General features: G+C 40.9%; 1 protein-coding gene across 4 annotated transcripts in view; it reads left to right on the plus strand.

The window, feature by feature from the left end:
- The window catches only part of TAFA2 (TAFA chemokine like family member 2), a 515454-nt gene that overhangs the window by 70150 nt on the left and 422019 nt on the right, over nt 1-23285 (plus strand). The gene's annotated exons all lie outside the window — the stretch shown is intronic.

A 23285-nucleotide genomic window follows, 5' to 3' on the forward strand; every position in this document is an offset into this window, starting at 1 on the left:
TGCTGCGTGGAGGCTCTGTGGGAGGAAGCTGGAGTGAGCATGATCGGGGCTCATTTGCTGGGTGCCCTTGGACCTGGATTCGCCCAGGTGGTTGGATTTGGGAAGGGCAAAAAGAATGCCTTTCTCTCTGCCTAAAAGAGGAAAACGGGTGTGCATATCAAGGAACCTCTTGGAGCCCCTCTGGCTCCAGAAGTCAGGTTTTAGACACATTTGAAACTACAAATTAAAAACTGCAGATCAGTCCTACCCGCCTCCCCCAGGGGGTGGTGGTGGTGGTGATACAAATGTGAGCAAATCTGTGGGAAAAAAAAAAAGTAAACAACTTACATGGTAGTTATATAAGATCCCAAATGGATAAAACGTAAGTGGGTTTTTAGGTGAAAGTACACATGTATCTGGTGTGACTGTCTTTTTTTTCTTTTTAAATGACAAGGCCTTTAGCACTTGGATGTGCCCATTTCATTCTAGAAGTGTGTTACTCAGTCCCATCCAGTCGTAAGCACATATATGGGACAATGCATTTAGGTGGGTTCTATATTCTCTGTGCCAAGACTGCCTCTGACTTGATACTGTTGGTTGATTTTGAGGACAATGTGTATGGGGTAGCACTTAATATTTGGGAGTGGATGAGTGAGTTGATCAGAACAAACCTATTAGGAAAATTAATCTGATGATTATAGGATGGGTTGGAAGAGAGGTTCAGTCTGTGAGATGATTTAGGAAGCTAAGAGAGAATATCATGTCTGTTATCTGCCCCTCTAGGGAAATGGAAATCAGGGCCTTCTCTTTATGTAATATGCTAATTCAATGTACTTAACTGTAATACCATATCTGTTATCAAATATGAGACTGGATACAAATAATGGTAGATACACAGAAATATCATAAAGATAAGAATAAGAACCACCTAACTGAGGTCTATTTTGAGGAAAGCATCCTGTTTTAATAATCTTTGGCTGTCGACACCTGCCACAGTGCTTGGCACCTGAGTACTCCATTAACATTGGCTGAGTTCCTGGAAAGTCAGGAGAAAATTGCTAATTGGGTCAGAAAACACCGCATCTTGAATATGGGTCCTCTCCCTGACGCCATGCCTTTGGTTTTTTTTCCCTCTGACCCTGTGCCTTTAAACACTGAATATCAGTTTCAGTTTACTAGCAGCTAAAGGCAAACCACATTACAAGTTCCTGGGTATCTTAAAAAAAAAAAAAAAAAGAAAAAGAAAAAAGAAACCTAGATTTCTCTAGCTCTCAGCTCTAAGGGGAGTTCATTACATGTGTCTTTATATAAGGGACATGGACAGTATCTTCAATAGCAATTTCACACACAGGGCAGAACTGTTTGTCATATTGCTCTTCCTTAGATCGACCCCTGATAAAGGCTAAGGCATAATAGTAAATTAGAGTTCTGTAAAGGCATTTCTGTGAGCGTTGAAGGAAACTATTTGTGTAGAGGGACACAGAACAGTGAATCTCAAAAATAATGATTGTGTTTTGGCATAGTTACTAACATTCTGTTTCTTATGGTGGTAATTAGTAAAAAGTCCAGTTGTTCCCGAAGGAAGCTTTTATTCTTACTTGATAAGGCAAGAGGATCTGTATTCATTTTCTCTGAAGGAGTTCATAAAGGAAATGTTCATTTTTTCTGGTGACAAAACCATTTTCCCCATACAACACCTTAAGCCTAATATACAAAGCAAATGAAATCTTGTCTACTTGGGTTGGCAACATGTGTGGAACGACAGTGCTGGGAGACCCACACTCCTGAATTTCCCACCACTGGCAAGGCTCCTGGGATGCCTCCATGCAATCCCAGGGTTCTGTAGAACCTGGTTTGAAAACCTCTTTCTAAATATCTGGGGGCTCCGGTATTTGGCGCATAGACATTTATAATTGTTAGCTCTTCCTGATGGATAGACCCTGTAATTATCATATAATGCCCTTCTTCATCTCTTGTTACAGCCTTTAATTTAAAGTCTAGTTTGTCTGATATAAGTATGGCTACTCCAGCTTTCTTTTGGCTTCCAGTAGCATGATAAATAGTTCTCCATCCCCTCACTCTCAATCTAAAGGTGTCCTCAGATCTAAAATGAGTCTCTTGTAGACAGCAAATAGATGCGTCTTGTTTTTTTATCCATTCTGATACCCTATGTCTTTTGGTTGGCGCATTTAATCCATTTACATTCAGTGTTATTATAGAAAGATACGGGTTTAGAGTCATTGTGATGTCTATATGTTTTATGCTTGTAGTGATATCTCTGGTACTTTGTCTCACAGGATCCCCCTTAGGATCTCTTGTAGGGCTGGTTTCGTGGTGACAAATTCCTTCAGTTTTTGTTTGTTTGGGAAGACCTTTATCTCTCCTTCTATTCTAAATGACAGACTTGCTGGATAAAGGATTCTCGGCTGCATATTTTTTCTGTTTAGCACACTGAAGATATCGTGCCAAGCCTTTCTGGCCTGCCAAGTTTCAAAGGAGAGATCAGTCACGAGTCTTATAGGTCTCCCTTTATATGTGAGGGCACGTTTATCCCTTGCTGCTTTCAGAATTTTCTCTTTATCCTTGTATTTTGCCAGTTTCACTATGATATGTCGTGCAGAAGATCGATTCAAGTTACGTCTGAAGGGAGTTCTCTGTGCCTCTTGGATTTCAATGCCTTTTTCCTTCCCCAGTTCAGGGAAGTTCTCAGCTATAATTTCTTCAAGTACCCCTTCAGCACCTTTCCCTCTCTCTTCCTCCTCTGGGATACCAATTATGCGTATATTATTTCTTTTTAGTGTATCACTTAGTTCTCTCATTTTCCCCTCATACTCCTGGATTTTTTTATCTCTCTTTCTTTCAGCTTCCTCCTTCTCCATAACTTTATCTTCTAGTTCACCTATTCTCTCCTCTGCCTCTTCAATCCGAGCCGTCGTGGTTTCCATTTTGTTTTGCATTTCGTTTAAAGCGTTTTTCAGCTCCTCGTGACTGTTCCTTAGTCCCTTGATCTCTGTCGCAAGAGATTCTCTGCTGTCCTGTATACTGTTTTCAAGCCCAGCGATTAATTTTATGACTATTATTCTAAATTCACTTTCTGTTATATTATTTAAATCCTTTTTGATCAGTTCATTAGCTGTTGTTATTTCCTGGAGATTCTTCTGAGGGGAATTCTTCCGTTTGGTCATTTTGGATAGTCCCTGGAGCGGTGAGGACCTGCAGGGCACTTCCCCCGTGCTGTGGTGTATAACTGGAGTTGGTGGGCGGGGCCGCAGTCCGACCTGATGTCTGCCCCCAGCCCACCGCTGGGGCCACAGTCAGACTGGTGTGTGCCTTCTCTTCCCCTCTCCTAGGGGCGGGATTCACTGTGGGGTGGTGTGGCCCGTCTGGTCTACTTGCACACTGCCAGGCTTGTGGTGCTGGGGATCTGGCGTATTAGCTGGGGTGGGTAGGCAAGGTGCACGGGGGCGGGAGGGGCAGGCTTAGCTCGCTTCTCCTTAGGTGATCCACTTCAGGAGGGGCCCTGTGGCAGCGGGAGGGAGTCAGATCCTCTGCCGGAGGTTTGGCTCTGCAGAAGCACAGAGTTGGGTGTTTGCGCGGAGCTAGCAAGTTCCCTGGCAGGAACTGGTTCTCTTTGGGATTTTGGCTGGGGGATGGGCGAGGGAGATGGCGCTGGCGAGCGCCTTTGTTCCCCGCCAAGCTGAGCTCTGCCGTCCGGGGGCTCAGCAGCTCTCCCTCCCTTTGTCCTCCAGCCTTCCCGCTTTCTGAGCAGAGCTGTTAACTTATGACCTCCCAGACGCTAAGTTGCGCTTGCTGTCGGAACACAGTCCGTCCGGCCCCTCCGCTTTTGCCAGCCAGACTCGGGGGCTCCGCTTGGCCGGCGAGCCGCCCCTCCGCCCCGGCTCCCTCCCGCCAGTCCGTGGAGCGCGCACTGCCTCGCCGCCCTTCCTACCCTCTTCCGTGGGCCTCTCGTCTGCGCTTGGCTCCGGAGACTCCGTTCTGCTAATCCTCTGGTGGTTTTCTGGGTTCTTTAGGCAGGTGTAGGTGGAATCTAAGTGATCAGCAGGACGCGCGGTGAGCCCAGCGTCCTCCTACGCCGCCATCTTCCGGAACTTTCCGAAAACCTCTTTCTAAAAGCTTTAGATGATTGCCTAGATCTGTGTCTTATGTCTTACTTTCCAACATTTGTAGGACTTGAACTTTAAAGAGCCACTTCCTATTCATGTTGATTCTTAACAAATTATAGTAAAAAAGAAATATTACTGGGATTTATATCAAGAACACATTGTGGATTCACGAATGTTTTTGTTGTGGAATCAAAAGCAAATGTTACATTAACAAATTCTGTAAGTCTGTGCTAAGTCCTAGCTCAGGGTCAGGCTGAGGGCGTGTCTACTCCACCACCAATTTGGCGTGGTCTAGAAAAGAATTCTAAGTGATCCTAAGATAATAATGGGATCCCCAGGTAATGGGATCATAAGAAATAAAAATTTTGAAAGACTGTTAAGTTGGGATATCTAAAAAAATCCACAGGGGCACCTGGGTGGCTCTGTCGGTTAAGCGTCCGACTTCGGCTCAGGTCATGATCTCGCAGTCCGTGAGTTCGAGCCCCGCATCGGGCACTGTGTTGACAGCTCAGAGCCTGGAGCCTGTTTCAGATTCTGTGTCTCCCTCTCTCTCTGACCCTCCCCCATTCATGCTCTGTCTCTCTCTGTCTCAAAAATAAATAAACGTTAAAAAAAATTAAAAAAAATAAAAATCCACAAACACCTCAAAAAGGGGAGCCCGACATATATATTATAACATATATGATCTTGTGTTGGGGAACGGGTCATACTGGCATTAGAAGGAATGGTTTCTAATTGGTTATATGCAGTAACTAAGAAAAATGTCCCTTTTAATGTTAATCAGGATTGGTGAGATAAGCCCCTCTTATATCTTCATTGCATAGTGCTCGTAGTTTAATAAAGAACCCAAACTTTAGCCCAGGTGGAGTCACTTTCAAGATCGCAGCCTCAGTAGAAACAAATTGTTTTAAAACTCCCTGAAGACATTATCAGGTCAGAGTCTGCGTTTGATTTTCTTTCTTTTTTTTTTTTTAATTTTTTTTTAACGTTTATTTTTGAGACAGAGAGAGACAGAGCATGGACGGGGGAGGGTCAGAGAGAGGGAGACACAGAATCTGAAACAGGCTCCAGGCTCTGAGCTGTCAGCACAGAGCCCGATGCGGGGCTCGAACTCACGGACCGCGAGATCATGACCTGAGCCGAAGTCGGCCAATTAACAGACTGAGCCACCAAGGCGCCCCTGCGTTTGATTTCCTAATCTTGTCACATCCTGAAGACTTTCAGTCTTTATCAGATGTATTCCAGAGAACTCTCAGGATCATCGAAAAGGCAGCTTTTTGCTTCCTAAAGCCTTGGACGATGTTTCTACACGTAACAGGATGTTGAGTGGCAGTTTTTCTGTTGCCTGGGTTCCGGAGACTAGATCTTAAAGCTAGGGACAGAGAGGTTAAGCCTCCCTTTCTGAAGAAAGCCACCCTGATTGGGAGCCACTTCACTCAGGCTAAGGGTGGAAGCCTTGTTACCTCCAGTCATTACCCCCAACACCTACCCCTAATTCCAGTCTGTAAAAGAAGAAGGGGGAGAGGACTGGGGAGACTTGCAGCCGTGCAGAATAGCAGCATTAGGAGTGCAGCGCTGTGATCTTGCATGGGGGAATGATGCCAATCAGAAGGAGGGTGCTTCGGCTTCTGAAGACGAAATGAGGGGGACTCTAAGAGAGTGCTCTTCTTCGGGACTGCAGGTGCCTGCAAGGCGGTGAAGACAGCGCTGCAGGATAGAGGGTGGATATGGCAAATGACCTGGACTATCGCTGTGCTTATCTCAACAGGAGAAAGGAGAGCTGGAGTGAAACAGGACAGAGAGGAGTCAGAGAGGGGGACTAGCCTGCATTTCCACTCTGTGGCACAGCAAGGAGGAAGCGTCAGTTTGTCATTGGTGTCCTAGATGGCTGGACTGAAGCTGATGGCTTCCACCTTCCCTGCCCCACCCCTGAGTATGAGGGGCATCCCCACAGCCATGGGCTTTGAGGTAGGAACTGAGAGCAGGCCAGCAGACAGCTCAGGCTGGAACTAGATTTCATCATGTCAGGGAACAGTGAGGATACCTGCAAAGTCAGCTAAAGAGGCCACAAGCGGGCCTCCTGCGAGAGTGAAGAGTTGGACACTTCCTCCAGATTGGGCATCTGTGGCCTACCAGTGGTAGCCAGTAATACCATTCAAGTAGGAGACTTGGGTCCCTTTGACCTGAAAAGGGAGCCACTCAGTAGGGGAGGAGGATGTCCTAGATGGACAGTATGGATGTTCACTCTATGGTAAAGAAGGAAGACAAAAAATGTCCTCCACTTCCTTCAGTCCTTTCTACCACAGACTGAGCAATGTCGGGAGAGGGGAAAAGCTTTGAATACAGTAGGAGATGGGAAATCAGACTGCACAAACTATTAAAACCAAAAGGTGGCTAAGAAGTTAGGGAACCTGCCCAGGATATTGTTAAATGATCTGCTACAGGGAGGGAGGGGCCACTTAGGAGGCTTTGGAGAGGAAAAAAAAAAACACCCAACCTTATGCTTCAACCCCAGTGAGAAGACGCCTTTAAATAAACTGTTACATGTAGTTGATGATTTACTGACACTTCCAGGTTAGACATCAAGGCCAAGTCCATCTGGCTAAGCCATAACTACAAGACCAATTCCTTTGAAGTGAGAATACAGGCCTTCTTCACTAGTCCATCTTGGGAGGATAGCGGCTCAATGAAAAAACAGCCAGCCCGCAAGGAGGTGACATCCTATGGTATTGGGTATCATTAGGGCTCTGCTTGTGGGTCTGGGATGTTGCTTTAGGTGATGCGAAATATTAGGACTGTTTCCTTTCAGGCTAATCTTAATGTGTATTTTAAATTAAAGAGAAAAATCCAGGACACTTAGAGACATAAATCGGTGAAGATTCTTTGTTCTGTGTCTAAAACAATGTGACACAACATTTATGTATTCCCACTGGCTCTCCTTGTGTATTTTTTTACGTTTATTTATTTATTTTTGAGAGACAGAGACAGAGCACAAGTAGGGGAGGGGCAGAGAGAGAGAAGGAGACACAGAATCCGAAGCAGGCTCCAGGCTCTGAGCTGTCAGCACAGAGCCTGACATGGGGTTCGAACTCACAAACTATAAGATCATGACCTGAGTTGAAGTCGGACATTTAACTGACAGAGTCACCCAGGCGCCCTACCTTGTGCATTTCTTTTTATAATTCTTTTTCTGCAAATGTTCAACCAGATCTTGACCTTTCCTTTTTTTGGTTGGGAGGAGGGATAAGGCCATGCCTTCATTAGGGCTTCAGTGATTTTTGTGGAGTTCCCCTGCACAGACATGATGGGCAGAAGAATATTCAGTCATGACTGCATGCCTCCGTTGGGGTGTAACCAGGAGCAGGGCATCTCTGTGCTTTTTAGTAGCAATATGAAACATGAAGCTGGCATAATTTTGGATAGAGATGTTTCTTAAAGGAGCTTGGCTAACATCTCCTTCTCTCTGTATTGAAATATACCTTCTAGAGAAGGACATATATGTTATTTAAGAACAATAGGCAGCAGTAACATTTTGCTAATTCCATTTCTTTCCCACAGGAAAAAAAATCATCCATATGGTAAACGTAAGGGAGTTTTGGAACTTCAAAGGATAATTTGACTAAAGGTCTTGAGGAAACAGATACTATCCGGAGGACACTGGGTGAATAAGATTGTGGTTGGAGGCAGAGAAAATTGTTACTACATTGCCATAAGATGTGTCAGCACTGCTGCTCGCAGTGGCTCAGGTTGTACACCGCACTGATCCAGGTAGCTCATTTCATGTAGATAGGGTGAATGGCATATGTTGGAATTGAGTAATGTGGTAGCTCCAGGGAGGTTATACCTTGTACTATTAGCTGTGAGGTTTAAACTCTGTATACTGATCACTTGAACTTATTTTATTATTATCTTTTTAAAGTGTGTTTATTTATTTTGAGAGGGAGGGAGAGTGCACGTGTGTGTGAGTGTTAGAGAGAAAGAGAGAGAGAGAGAGGGAGGGAGGGAGGGGGGAGGGACAAAGAGAGAGGGAGAGAGAATCCTAAGCAGGCTCCATACTGTCAGTGCAGAACCCAGTCGGGGGCTTGAACTCAGGAACTGTGGGATCATGACTTGAGCCAAAATCAAGAGCAGAATGCTTAACCAACTGAGCCACCCAGGTGCCCCTTGATCACTTGACTTTATAGAAAGTCAGGCATGCCTTTAGCAATAACTGCTATTTTTCAGATGCAAGTAGGAGACTTTCTTTAGATGACTAGTCATGTGGGGGAGATCCTTCTGTGAATGGGGCTGAGTATTTTCTGGGAAGTAAAGAAGGCTGTGAGTGTTGGAAGACCATGGAATTATGCCGAGGAGGGCGGGAAGTAACAACACATTGTAGCCGCCTCTGTGTTGAAAAACCTTGTTAGGCACAGTTTTAAACCTAGCCACTTCTTAGGTGTCTTTCAAAGCAAAGGAGTCTGGCAAGGCAGAAATAAAGGGATTGTATAGCATTATGGTCTCTGGCACTGGAATGCCTGGGTTTAAGGTAAGCCTTCACAGTACAACTTTGAGCATGTTCCTCGACCTCTGTGTGCTTCACTTTTCTCCCCTGGAAAATGGGGATACTAGAGGTGCTTATATAATAGGGTTGTCATAAGGATTAAAGACGTTGACCCACATGAAGTGGTTAAAACATTATCTGGAAAAGAGTTACAATTCAAAAAATATTAACCACTTAAAAATTATCTCAGACACTCTGCTTTGACAAAAGGTTGGATCTGTTTAGTTGGGTTTCTTTGAGAATCCACCTAAATTTAAAGGTGATCCTAATAATTTTATTATAGGCTGTACCTTCTTCTAGCAAGTGTCATGGTGAATTTTATTTGAGGGAGAGCTGAGGAATTTTATTGAGAAGTCTGACTTGGGTAGAGCTTTTCTCCTTCTCAGATGCTATGGAATATTGATCAACATTGGGGAGTTAAGTATGGGAGACACTATGAATTTTTGTTGTGGCATATCTTTAGTTAGGCTGCAAATTATTCTGGGAACATAACAGTGCTGTGATCTGAAGCATGATATAATGTAGTGAAAGGAATTTAGGCATTTGGAGAGTGAGAGACAAAGTTGGAATTTCTGGTCTGCTCCTGACCAGCATGTAATTCTGAATATCAACACCGGAGCCACCATTTGCCATATAATGACTTTATCAGTTTTCATATAGTATTTCTAATTCTGCTCACATTCCATTTTTGAGACTTTGATTTATTTAACAAATGATAATTGAGGGCCTAGTGTCAGGCAGAGCACTAGGGAAATGGGGACAGCACGAGACTCTGGTAGTTAGTATTTTCCCCATTTTACACATCTGAGAACTGGCTCAGATCAATGAAATAGCTTCTCTAAAATCGCAAGCTTATAACGTGGCAAGTTATTTAATCTTTATGAGCCTCAGTTTGTTATTTTTTTTTTTATAAAAAGGAGGGATGATATCTGCCAGTAGCTAGTATATATGGAGATGAAAATGCTTCCCTTGTTGGTTGGATAACACAGGAAACTGGGCATTCGTGGCATTCAATAAGTAGTGGATAACAGAAGCAACCGTAATCGGTGAAGGTTAGTTTCAACGCATTTTGTAGGAAGATCTAGTTTAGGAGTCTCCTAAATCACTAGGATCAGTGATGAGCATGACTTTGTCAATCTCTCTTAGTTGACCGAGTGGAGTGTTTATTGAGGTTTGCGTAGGAGTCCCACTTCGGGATCTAGGAAAGGCCTATCTATGCAGAGCTAACTATAGAAGATGAGCATTCAGTTTCCCCTGTTGGGGATATGACTGTCCTCATAATTGCTTTGCATACCTTGTCTCTTACTGTTCACAGTTTAAAAGTTTTCAAAAAACAACTAACAGTATGAAGCCAAATCAAAAGATGACTGACGAAAAAAGACAAAACCATTAAACTGCGACATACATTCAGATTTAAGCACTGAAATAACAGTCAAAGGGCCAAAGTTCTTTGTTCGAATACAAGTGTGAGGTATATCCCCAAGGCAGGAGCAGAGCTAATGACGATTTCAGGTAAAGCTTCTGAAGGTGGAGGCTGACGAGAGCCCATCCAACAGGGCCAGAAACTGGAACCTTCCAGGCAGGCACCAACCACCTTAAACCACATCAGAGAAAAGCATCCCTATCAGCTGAGGTAAGCCTTCTTGTCTGCGGTGTTCCTGGTCAGGCAGCATGGAACACACAACCCCCAGAACCAGGCATCATTCTTTCTGACTTTTCCATCTCCAGAGATCCTTACCGGCTTTAAATCTAACTTCTGTGTATGGAATGAAGAACGTTGTTCATTGTCAAAGGAATCTCCGGTGTCTGTGATTGAGGTGGTGACCTCAAACAATTTATTTAGCCTGAGTCTACTTCCGAAACTGTAGACAGGGACAACAAAACCTACCTCAGAGAAGAGTGTGGTTGTGAGAACTTGGACGGACAGCATATACAAAGCAGCCAGCACAGTCCCTGGCCCAGACAAGCTGGTCACGAAATATGAACAGAGGGTCCTTCCCAGATATCCCTGCCACCAGTGGCCTGTCTGCTCTCTCTACAGTCCAGGTTCTTTTCAGTCCACCCTATGTGCTGACTTTTTGATCTGATGGGAGTAGTGCCTATGGTTTTCGACCAGGTAGTCTCTCAAACTGTCCTGTTCCTACAGGAAATACCCTATTTCTGACAGCACTGATACATAGTCAGCACTGGGGAAGTTGGTTGTAGTGTGAACTGTGCATCCTCTTAGCTCTGATTAGGGTATCTGCCTAGGAAACACAGTAGACATTTGTTGTAGGTTGGATTGAGTGGAAGCAGACATTGGGGCAGAGCTTGGTGTGGAAGATATTTATTTGGGATTGACTGCTTGTGAAGGAAGAGAGGAGGAAGCAGGATTGGGTGGATGGAGGCAGGTCCAACAAAGCTTTGTTCCTCTTGGCAGCGAGCTCTGGGAGTAAATATTGTCCCTCATATTTGCCCTGCATTAGCCAGACTAAGTTTATACTCCCACCTTGCTTGGACACCAGATTTGGGTGGTATCAGAGGGCTTGAGCTTCTGAAAGGTAGTTTGCTGCAGCTTATGGGAAGCTGAAGGAACCGATATCTGAAGCTGTTCTTCCTTGTTGACCGGGAGAATGTCCTTCTTTGATTAAAAAAAAATTTTTAATGTTTATTTTTGAGAGAGAGAAGACAGTGTGAGTTGGGGAGAGGCAGAGGGAAGAGAGGGAGACACAGAATCCAGAGCAGGCTCCAGGCTCTGAGCTGTCAGCACAGAGCGCCATGTGGGGCTTAAACTCACAAACCAAGAGATCATGACCTCAGCCCAGGTCAGACACTTAACTGACTGAGCCACCCAAGCACCCTGAGAAGGTCTTTCTTTGAATGTCTACCATAACATTCTTTAATGACGAAAGACATCATCCCTGTTCAGGTACTCCCTCACAAGACCACTGATAATCTGTAGACATTGATCTGTGGAGGCTGGGATAAAAATTTAATCCTATAACTAAATAAAAGGAAACTGCTAAAATATTTACAGTAAAATGTGCCAAGTTCCCAGGACATATCTCTTCATAAAACACATTTACCCAAGAGCACATCGTGCTCTGGGGAAATAAGATACACATTGCCGCTCTGGTATTGTCTTTCTAAAGTCTTTATATTACAAAATACAAATAAACAATAATAAATGAGAATGTCCTCTCTCCCTCTGCCTTTCCTCCTGCTGCTTAAAAGAAAACAATGATTTATCAAGTACCCATGATGTAGTGGAAAAAATGATTGGATTAGGGGTTAGGAGACTATTTTAGTCCTTGGCTCCGTCATTGTGTGACCCTGGGCAAGTCAGTTTTCAAATTCAAACCTCGGTTATCTTGTTGGTATAATGAGGAAATTGGACTCGATACCTTCCAGCTCTCATATGTTATGACTTTGGGGTAAGAAAGCCTGTCCCCAAAGTGTAGCCTCCTTAGTCTTTTTATGACATGGCATGGTTTCAAGCAATGCTTGTTACTGAGATGTATGGCATTGGTCACATAGCCTACTAACTGGAGAAAGTGTTTATCTAGTATAGATGTTGACTCATGTGTTCCTTCTCCCATCCCCAAGCAAGAGAAGACATTAATGATTTCTTAGAATTGCTGTAGTCTTATATTAAATCAATGTGTACACTATAAAAAGTAGGCCTAGTCTTCATACTCTATAATAAAACTGTGTACAGTAGCCCCCCCCCCCCCTTTATCTGCTGTATCACTTACCTGCGGTCAACTGTGGTCTGGAAGAAGATGATACTCCTCTGACCTATTGTCAGAAGGTCGGTGGTGGCCTAATGCCATGTCACCATGCCTGTGCCATTTGTTTCACTTCGTCTCCTCATGTAGGCATTTTTTTAATCTTATATCACTCCAAGAAGAGTGACTACAGTACAATAAGATATTTTGAGAGAGACCATACTCACATAACTTTTTCAATGTTTATTTATTCTGAGAGAGTGTGCACGAGGTGGGAGGGGCAGAGAGAGGGAGCGAGAGAATCTCAAGCAGGCTCTGCCCTGTCTGCACAGAGACCAATGCGGGGCTTGGTCTTAAGAGCCGTGAGATCATGACCTGAACCAAAATGCAGAATTGGATGCTTAATCGACTGACCCACCCAAGCGCCTCACATTCACATAAATTTTATTATGGTATATTGTTATAATTGTTCTATGTTATTATTAATCTTGTACTGTGCCTAACTTAAAATTGGACTTTACCATAGGTATGTATATGTAGCAAAAAAAAACACAGAACAGGGTTTTGTAGTATTTGCAGTTTCAGGAATCCACTGGGGGTCTTGGAATGTATTTCCTGAAGATAAGGGGCAAAATACTGTATTTTGCTTTTTCAGTAAGAACAACTTACAGCACTGATACTCTAGGGTAGAATGTTTCAGTTTATCTTACTTCTTTGTAAATCTCAGTCCCTAAATGGGGGAAATGAATTCTATGAAATACTTAAGAATTTTATAACACTCTGTAGTTCAGCAAAGAGTACTCATTTTACAGTGTTGGGTGCATTAGTTGTGACAGTACCAAGGAATTACAATAATGATTATGCTCTATTAGTTTCTTCAGGAGTATTGAAATACGTTGGTGGACTTACTTGTATTTATTTTATTTTCCCTAAGCCCCCTTTTTAACAAGTGACCGATAAGACCTCTTCCTACATTGGTGTTAAAAGTAACCAGCTTTGGGACAGTCTTTCTATCCATTTACCCACATTTAACAATTTCATAAAATCTTAAGATTTTGTCTTTTATATATCTAGTTTCTCTGTGGGCAAGGATGGAAATTACTTTTTTAACCTATTGCTGGTCTTCGGATAGCATGAAATCTATTAATTCTTGTGGAACTCATTATTGAATTAAGGATTCAGTTGGCAAGCCTGTTTAAAATGGGAAGCTCACACCTCTTCTGAAAAAAGGTTATTTTAAATTAAAATGAATGTTTCTGTTTCCATTGTTTTAGATGTCTTAAATGGTGCACTGAACTGAAAAGAGGACGTGAAGCAGACATTTGGTTGTACCAGGGGAAGCCAAACTTTGCTGAGCATTGCATATGCACTCAAAAGCTGCATTTAATTGACGTGCAGTGGAGTGTATCAAGGCAACCCTCCTATTATAGTGGCTATCATCCAAATAGGCTCTGGGAAACCTTACAATTCAGTGTCTTCTGTTGGTCTGTCAACTGAGACTTGAAGTGCCAGTGACCATTTCGTAATTAATTAATTCATCACATGTTGATTGTATACCTACTGTGTGCCTGCCATTGTTCTAGGATCTGGAGCTATGACAGTAAACTATTGGGCAAAAATTCCTGCTCTTCTGAAACTTACATTCACAGGGGGCAGAAAATAGAACATAATCAAATAAGTAATGTTAATGGTATATCAAATGATAAGTATATGGGGAAAAATAAAGAAGGGGAGGGGGAAAGGGGATGTTGGGGTAGGAGTTGGTATGCAATCTTAAATGGCATGGTCAGGGAAGACCTCACAGAGGAGAGAGTATTTGAAGCAGAGTCTTAAAAGATGTGTGGGAGTTTGTGATGGGAAATCTAGGGAAGAACATTGCAGGCACAGGGAATGAACAGTACAAAAGTCAAGAAGTACGTCAAAGAGGCCAGTATAACTAGATTGGAGTAATCCATAGGGAGACATTTCAAAGATCCTGAAGTGAAGTCAGAGAGGCAGGGATGGGACCTGACAGAGTTGGACCTTGTAGGCTTTTGTAAGTCATGTTGTGTTTAATCTGATTCTCTTGGGGAGCCACCATAGGGTTTGAGCAAGGGAGTAATGCTGTGATCTAACTTATACTCTAGAAGGATCCCTTTGGCTGCTGGGTTGAGAATAGAATGTATGGGGTGGGATGGGAGCTCCAGGATGGGAGCTGGGAAACTGGTGAAGGGGCCCTTATAAGAATCCATATGGAGATAATGCTGACTCATACCAGGGGGGTTGTGGTAGAGGTGGTGAGAAAGGGCTGCGATTCTTTTGACTAGATTAAGTATGTGCTTCAAGAAAGCAGTCCTGGGTTCTGTGTTCTAAGCACTGTAGATGACCATGCCATGCCCTCAGCTGTGGGGAGATACAATATAATAGAATGTGGGCTTTGGAATTAACATAGTTAGAATCCAATTTCCATCAGCTACTGGCAGTGTGACCTTGGATAGGTTACTTACCTCATGGAGCCACTGTTGTTGTTTTTATTATGATAAGTGTACTCTTTAATCCCCATCACCTATTTCATCCTCCCTCCCACTGCCCTGTAGCTATTACTTTGTTTTCTATAGTTAAGAGTCTGTTTCTTGGTTTGCCTCTCTCATGGAACCACTGTGTTTGAATGTGAATTCTGTGGTCTGAATGTTTGTGTTTCCCCCAAATTCATTATGTTGAAGCTTAACCTCTAAAGAGAGGGTATTAGGAAGAGGGTCTTTTGGAAGGTGATTGAGTCTTGAGAGTGGAGCCCTCATGAGTATGATTAATGTCCTTAGAAAAGAGGTTCCAGAGAGATCCCTCACCCCTTCCACCACAGTGACAAGGTGACATTATGAACAGGAAGAGAGCGCTCATCAGAACACAGTCATGTTTGATGTCTTGATGTGACATGTCTTGATTTGAATGTCTCAATGTTCTGGCACCTTGATCTCAGCCTTCTAGGATCCAGAACTATAAGAAATAAATTTCTGTTGTTTATAAACCACCCAGTGTCTGGTACTTCGTCATAGTGGCTTGAATGGACTAAGATGGAATAGTAACTTAACTCCTAGGGTTGTTAAGGAAGATTTACTGTGGTAGGCGCTAATAACAACTTGTAGAGGGGTTAGCTTACCTAAATGCTTCATAAGTATTAGTTTTCTTCAATTCTTCAGTAGTTTAGATATGGTCATTTATGGTGCAAATTCAGTAGATCATGGCTTATTTGCTCCTAAACTATAAGTATATTCCTTTTACTTTTTTGGGCAGTATCTGTTTAGGGCTTCTTCCAGTGCATCTGACCCTCAGGTGGCAGGGGTGAGATATAGGAGATTTTCCTGGCCGAAGAGCTGCAACTGTATTGAAGACAAATTCCTAATAAGATGTTTTTTTTTTTTTCTTTAAGTTTCAGTCCCACCTTCATATTTAAGGTGAGGGCCCTCTTCAAAGCAGAGGTTTTTTTAGGGAGGGAGATGGAGAAGGATTTCCAAGGATAGACTTAAGGGGCTCAGGAAATCCTCTCAGATTTTATTAAAATTTTGTGCATATGCCTATTTTTTTCCTGGGAATAAGAAATCAAAGATTATAAGATTCGCAAAGAGACCCACAAAGCCCAAAACGTTACCAACCACTGTTCTATAAAACTTTACCTAGCCAATGGCTGTGTTCTAAATTACCGCCCCCCCCCCAAAGAGAAATTGTTGCCTACTCTTGCTAATTCTGTTAACAAATATTTAACCACAAAACACTTTGTGGTTAGAAGATGTTATCCTGGTTTCTTATATTTCTCAGTCTGTCAATATCTTCTGTCTTTGACTCCCCAACCACTGCTAATTATAAACTTCTCTGCCTATAGCTGTTTACAGAAAAAGCTTAGGACGTCTTTATAACTTATGCTTTTTGTCATGAATTACAATGACAGCTTATTTATTCTTAGTTTTTCTGTACCAAAAACCTGTGTGGGTAGGAATCCTGTTCTGAAAAGGTTTGTCCTCTGCCATTTATATTTGTTGAATATTGGAATGATAGAGTTTCGTAGACGGGGAAAGCACTTCCCTTCCTTGAAAATTATCGGAGTTGACAGAAAAGTCACAAAGGAGATGAAAACTGCCACATCCTGTCTGATTCTGGGTTTGATTCTGTCTAATCCATTTGTATCCATATTTCCATTAAATGACTTCTAATATTTGTTAGGATCCCTGTATTAAATAAAATAACTTTTAAGATTCTTGGCTCTTCTGAATTAATGAAAAGGAATATACTTTTCCTCCTAATTAAAATCTCTACAATTCAAAAACAAAAACATGCCCACTTGTTAATGAGGAATGACACCACAAACACTGCTGTGTATGCAAGCCATTGAATTTACAAAGTTGAAAAATTGCATGCAAAATAAGGGTCGAGGCAGTGATGAGTCAAATATGACCCATCAGCATTCATCATGGAGCCTCTGGCATGAAAAAGAGCATTCTTCTCCTGAGACACATGGAGAGCAGAGAAAAGTCAATCAGGGTGAAGAAGCCATGCATTCCTTCTACGTATATGTGACTTCTCCTGAGATATACATTGTTTATCAGTTCACATCACAGAAAAAGTAAATCCTCATTCTTGAGCTACCGACCAGTCAAAAGATAAGCTTTTCTAATAGTACTTTATATGATATTCACTTTATTGTATAATGTAAGCTTTGTTATTAACTTAATTGAGCTGATGATATCCATGAGTGGAAAAATTCAGAGGTGGTAAATCAGCCACTAAATTTGCTTTCTGAAAGGAAAGCTTATTTTGTTATTTAATTTGGTTGTTTTACCACGATATAGAAAATCTGTTTTTCATTAGTTTTTTTTCTCCCTAATGTTTATTCTCATTTTCAAATAACCCTTTGCTTTCTATATGTAATGATTTCCAAATCTTTCTCACCTTGTAGGAGTAACACTCTGCTAGCTCTCTGACCTTGTGATGAAGAGATTTTTACTTTTGTTGAGTAGTTGAGTTTCCAAATCATAAATCTGGTGGCAATCTTGTGATGCTTGTCACTGGAGCGCTGAGCAATTTATTGAACTATCCAATCCTTCAGAAGTGGCATTTTGCTTGATAGGATGTTAGAGGAATCAGATTTTGCTAAGAATGTGGCTTTGCTTGGGTCATTGGCAAAACAAACAAACAAACAACAAAAAATAAAACCAAAAAACACCTGGCTTTTTTTTTGGGGGGGGGGGGCAGAAGGCTCTTGTTCACAACCTCAAACCTAAGTACCAGTCTTATTGGAAGAGGGAATGGAATAGTTTCTGTTGAGCCCCTACTATGTGCCTATGGCTGTGACCAAGATATACTCCTTACCTCCATAGAGGTTACAGTTTACCAGGGAAAAGAAGTAATTAAATAATTATGATAGTACATGTGATTGGTATTATAATAGGGCATTATGGCAGTGGACACAGCATTTTGGGTCAGAGAAAGCCTTCTGGAAAAGGAGGGTGTTAAGGTAAGACCTGAAAGAACAGTAGAAATGAGATGGGTAAAGAATGATGGGATTGGGGGTGAGGGTAGATAGTGTTGCAATGCTGGGATGGAAGAAGATGACTTCTGGCAGGAGGAATAGCATACGCAAAGCATATCTGAGGAATTAAAATGAGTCCAGGTAGCAACAGAATATAGAGTTTGAGTGGTATGAGGTGAGCTGGAGAAGTAGGGACCATTCATTTGACAGTTATGTACTGAAGGTTATGTGCTAGGTGTTGGTAATATCTGCCCCCATCAACTTTAGTTTCTAGTGAAAAGGAGACTAGGTAAGCAAGGAAACAAAACCCAAAATTAGCATAGATTTGTGATAAGTGCAGTGAAAGAAATTAACAGTGCACGATAGCAAGGTGGACATGGCTGCAGAGTTATCCCGGATGACGCAGTGGAGGAAGTGACATTTAGATTGAGTCATGAAGGACCAGGAAAAGCTAACCATAGGGGGAAGAGAAAGAACATTGCAACAGAGCAAATAATCATCAGGAAAGAGAGGGGGATGTTAGAGGTTTTACAAGGAGGCTAATGTGGCTAAAGCATTATCAATCTAGGAGCAAAGTATTGTGAGATGAAGAGGTAACTCTTCTGAGTTTTACAGGTAAGGAATCTGAGAGGCTATTTGCCCAAGGTTATTTCTAGTACAAAATAGTAAAGCTATGAAAATAGTACATGCCTATATACTATATCTTTGTCCAATCATATGTTTGTTTACTCACTAAATTAATTAATATTTATTGGCAGCCAGGCATCATGCTATATGCTCCATATTATAAGTGATAAACAAGATCCTTGCCTCCATGGGGCTAGGGTTCCATCTTTTCCCTGAGTTATGTTGCATCCTTGTAGGGCAAGAGGAAGACATAGGGACTTCGATCTGTAAGTAATGGAAAAACAAAGATTAATATATCTAAGGAATTAAAGGGGAATTGTTTGCTTATGTAATTGGAATAAAACTTCCAGGATGATTAAATCTCCATCTCTAATTTTTTCTGTCCTTCTTTTAGTTCTTTACTCTTGTGTAATTCAGTTTTGCCCAGTTCCAGAGTTCGTATGCACATACCACTCTGTCCAAAAGGAGAAAGGGTCCCAGAATTTCCGTTATAAGTCCTAAGCTTTGTGCTGATTGAGTTGATCTTGACAGAACCAGCTTAACCCCAGGTTCCATATTTATTCCTGAATGAATTATCGCGATAAAAATATTCCCAGAAATTCTTAGTAGGGTGTGATGTCAAGTTGTATGTGCATGGTAGCATAAGGAAAAGTGTGCGCAGTAACTTTTGATGAGTGTTGTGTTGTCACAATGAAGGGGGAGTCAAAACTGACATTTAGTGGACAGGGGCTAGGGATTCTAGAGGTACTTTAATGCGTAAGATAGGTCTGCACCACAAAGAATTGCATAACTTTTGGATGTGCTTCTGGACTATATATATAGGTAAACAATTTTATATAATTTTATCAATTATGAGTTTTTAAATTTAATACACAAGTTATTTGACTTTTCTTTTAAAATGCTTAACACATTTTCAAAGAGGTTGAGTTTATTTTTATTATTTTTATTTTTTATTATTACCTACCTTAGGTAATATTTAGAAAAGAGCCTGGCGTATAATATAAACTGGTAAACATTTATTTAATGAATAAATTAAGACTGTTCCTTTTTTCATTTATTTTAATCTTTACTGTGTACAATACCATCAAAACCATGGTTTTTCATGCATCAGAATTTTTCCCCCCAAATATCTATAGCTGGAAAGGAATTTGCATTGTTAAAATGTATTTGGCTTTTGAATTTTATTGTAGTTGTTTATCTTTTTAGCTTTCTTGGGTATGGACACTGGACTTGGCAAATTTGAATTGCTATTTTAAGTAATATTAATAATGATGGGCTCCTGGGTGGCTAAGTCAGTTAAGTGGCCGACTTTAGCTCAGGTCATGATCTCATGGCTCGTGGGTTTGAGCCCTGCGTGGGGCTCTGTGCTGACAGCTCAGAACTTGGAACCTGCTTTGGATTCTGTGTCTCCCTCTCTCTCTCTGCCCCTCCCCCACTTACACTGTCTCTCTCAAAAGTAAATAAACATTAAAAAAATATAAAGTAATAGTGGTAATGAGAACGAACGTTTTTTTTTTCCTGTTATTAATTACTTATTTAGTAAGTAGAATATTTCAGTTTATTTTAGGTATTCTTTTTTCCCTTTTTTAAAAAATTTTAAATTTTAGTTTGTTAATATACAGTGCAATATTGGTTTCAGGAGTAGAATTCAGTGATTCCTCACTTACATACAACATCCAGTACTCATCACAAGTTCCCTCCAACCATCACCCATCTAGCCATCCCCCCACCCACCTCCATCCATCAGCCTTCAGTTTGTTCTCTATCTTTAAGAGTCTCTTATGGTTTACTTCCCTCACTCTTCACCCCCCTCCCATATTTTCATCTGTTTTGTTTCTTAAATGCCACATAAGAGTGGGATGTCTTTCTCTGAATGACTTATTTCTCTTTGCATGATACATTCTAGCTCCATCCATATCATTGCAAATGGCAAGATTTTGTTCTTTTTGATGGCCGAGTAATATTCCATTATATATGTGTGTATATATATATATACACATACACACACACATATACATACATACATACATACATACACACCACATCTTCTTTATTCATTCATCCATTGATGGACATTTGGGCTCTCTCCATAGTTTGGCTATTGTTAATAATGCTGCTATAAACATTGGGATGCATGTACTCCTTCAAATCTATATTTTTGTATCCTTTAGGTAAATAGCTAATAGTGGAATTGCTGGATTGTAGGGTAGTTCTATTTTTAGTTTTTTCAGGAACCTCCATACTATTCCCCAGAGCTGCTGCATCAGTTTGAATTCCTGAAAAATTTTGTATAATTATCTGAACCTAGAACTTAGCTGTTTCACATTTAAACATGAAGTGTAGTTTTGGTGGTACTGTTTGAGTATATACTGAGTTTTCTAGAAGTACAGCTACTGGGTATATTGTGAGAATATTGTACTTTGTTCAGAATTTTTCTAAGATTTATTGACCCATTTGAAAAAATCTCATCATGGTTGGGATGTTGCCCTGGTATTGGAGTTAATCTGTTTAGTATATCTTATGACCTGCATTTGTAGGTGTCTGATATCATGCTGGTTTATATATTGGAATACATTTGTTTTATAAATTACTTTAAAAATTCTGCTTTGTTTTATTTTGAAAATTATATTGATTTTTGAAATTATGTATGGCGATAATTATATTTGAGAAATTAATTTTAGTATAGAATGAAGGCATCACAAAATATTATATAAAGGATTATTAGGTTTGATCATGTTGAAGTCACTGGTTTAGACCCATCAGAGACCAGGCCTGGAGTTGGGGGTAGGGTCAATACCTGTACAACCTCATTAATATACACTCATAGAAGTGGATATTGGAGAGATATCCACACTGTCCATTAAATGCTCATTTTATTGTTAAATGTGAACCTTTTGCAAGATAGAATTGGAGTTTAATATTTAAAAAAAACTGTTTAATCTTTATTTTTGAGAGAGAGAGAGAGACAGAGCTGAGCAGGGGAGGGGCAGAGAGAGAGAGAGGGAGACACAGAATCAGAAGCAGGATACAGGCTCAGAGCTGTAGGCACAGAGCCCGATGCAGGGCTTGAACTCACAGATGGTGAGATCACGACCTGAGCTGAAGTAGGCCACTTAATCGACTGAGCCACCCAGGTGACCCTGGAGTTTAATTAAAACAATTTTTTAAAAAAATGTTTTTATTTATTTTTGAGAGAGAGACAGTGTGCAGGGGAGAGGCAGAAAAAGAGAGGGAGACACAGAATCCACAGCAGGCTCCAGGCTCTGAGCTGTCAGCACAGAGCCCGTTGCAGGGCTCGAACTCACAGACTGTGAGAACATGACCTGAGCCAAAGTCGGACGCTCAACCGACTGAGCCACCCAGGTGCCCCATGGAGTTTAATATTTTTAATGTTAAATGCATTCTTGGGGAAAATCCAGATTAAGGTGACTTCTCGTTTTGAAGATACGCACCAATTGTTTACTTTAAAAAGCAAGTTCATCTGGGATTAAATGTGATATAAATTTTATTTTACATTGAAGATTTTATCAACATAGATTTCAGATTCTCTCTTGACTTAATTCATCTCTGCTTAGTCACCTCTCATTTGTTTGTTGTTTTAACACACCATTTTCCATTTTACTGTTGTGAACTAAATGCACAATTTCAGCATCTAGAAGGGTTCTCAAATGTAAAGCCTGACCTGGCCATGAAGTCATGAAAAGGAATGACTGAAATACTAATTTCTAGTAAAAGAATCATCAGGGAATCAGTAGAAGGATAGAAATGGAAGGCAGCAAGTATAAAACATGAATAATGGTTGGTTTATTTTATATGCTAAATAGTTGAGACAACTCATAGACGAGTTATACAAACATATCTGGTTCCTTTTAAACAGGGTTTAAGAACAAACATTTGAAAATCGCCATTTTAGATAGTGGGAGTTTAGATTTTTTTTTTTCTACTGCTATAAAATTCACACCCAAGTGAAGATCTTCTATGCTGCCTTGAATTAAATTACAAACCAAAAAGGTATGCCTATTCCTTTGGTCATACATATTTGGTGCAGTGCGCATATAGCCCTCTAGGGTGTTCGAGGAGCACAATTGAGAGTCATTTGAATTTTAAAGAGGGATTTATGGAGTGCTCCTAGGTCATACTTCTAAAGCTTTTTACTTCTAGGACTTTCTAAGTTCCTATAAAATAATTTTTTTATATACCAAACCACCTGTAAATATGCAGGAATTAACTACTTGCTCTTGGATAATCTTAAATGCATAGAGAAAGTGCAAATGTTACCACTTTTTTCTTACTCCTTGTGTGTGGATGCGACCCACAGAGTCTTTACAATTTCAGGGGTAGTAGTTGATCTATTTATTTTGTAATTTCTTAGCAGAGAATGGCTCTGACCTTTTGCTTTTGTGCCCCAAATTTCTAGCTTCTCCAGTGAACTGCAGTATATGTTTTTGCATTGTTTTGTATGTGACACTTTTTCACAAAGCGCATGAACTATACAGCATTGTCCCTTAGTGAGGTTTTCAGTTTTAACATATTATTTTATGTCAGCTGGCTGTTTTGGTTTTACATCAACATTGTAATCAGTAGCTAACATTTTGTTAAGCGATTTATTGGTGCTTATCACTTGTCAGGTTTTCAGTTTGCTAACTGCTGACATGATTGTCATTTTCTTGTTCAGAAAATGGTTTTTGCAGTTTAATAAAATGTTACCAAACATGTAATTTTCTCTCCCCTCTCTTTCCTCTTGTTGACCGTGCCTATAAAATAGGTATCTCCTTCTCAAAGAAACATATTGTGTTTGAAAGTCTGAA

This window comes from Neofelis nebulosa, chromosome 8, assembly GCF_028018385.1.
Source record: "Neofelis nebulosa isolate mNeoNeb1 chromosome 8, mNeoNeb1.pri, whole genome shotgun sequence".
Taxonomy (NCBI): domain Eukaryota; kingdom Metazoa; phylum Chordata; class Mammalia; order Carnivora; family Felidae; genus Neofelis; species Neofelis nebulosa.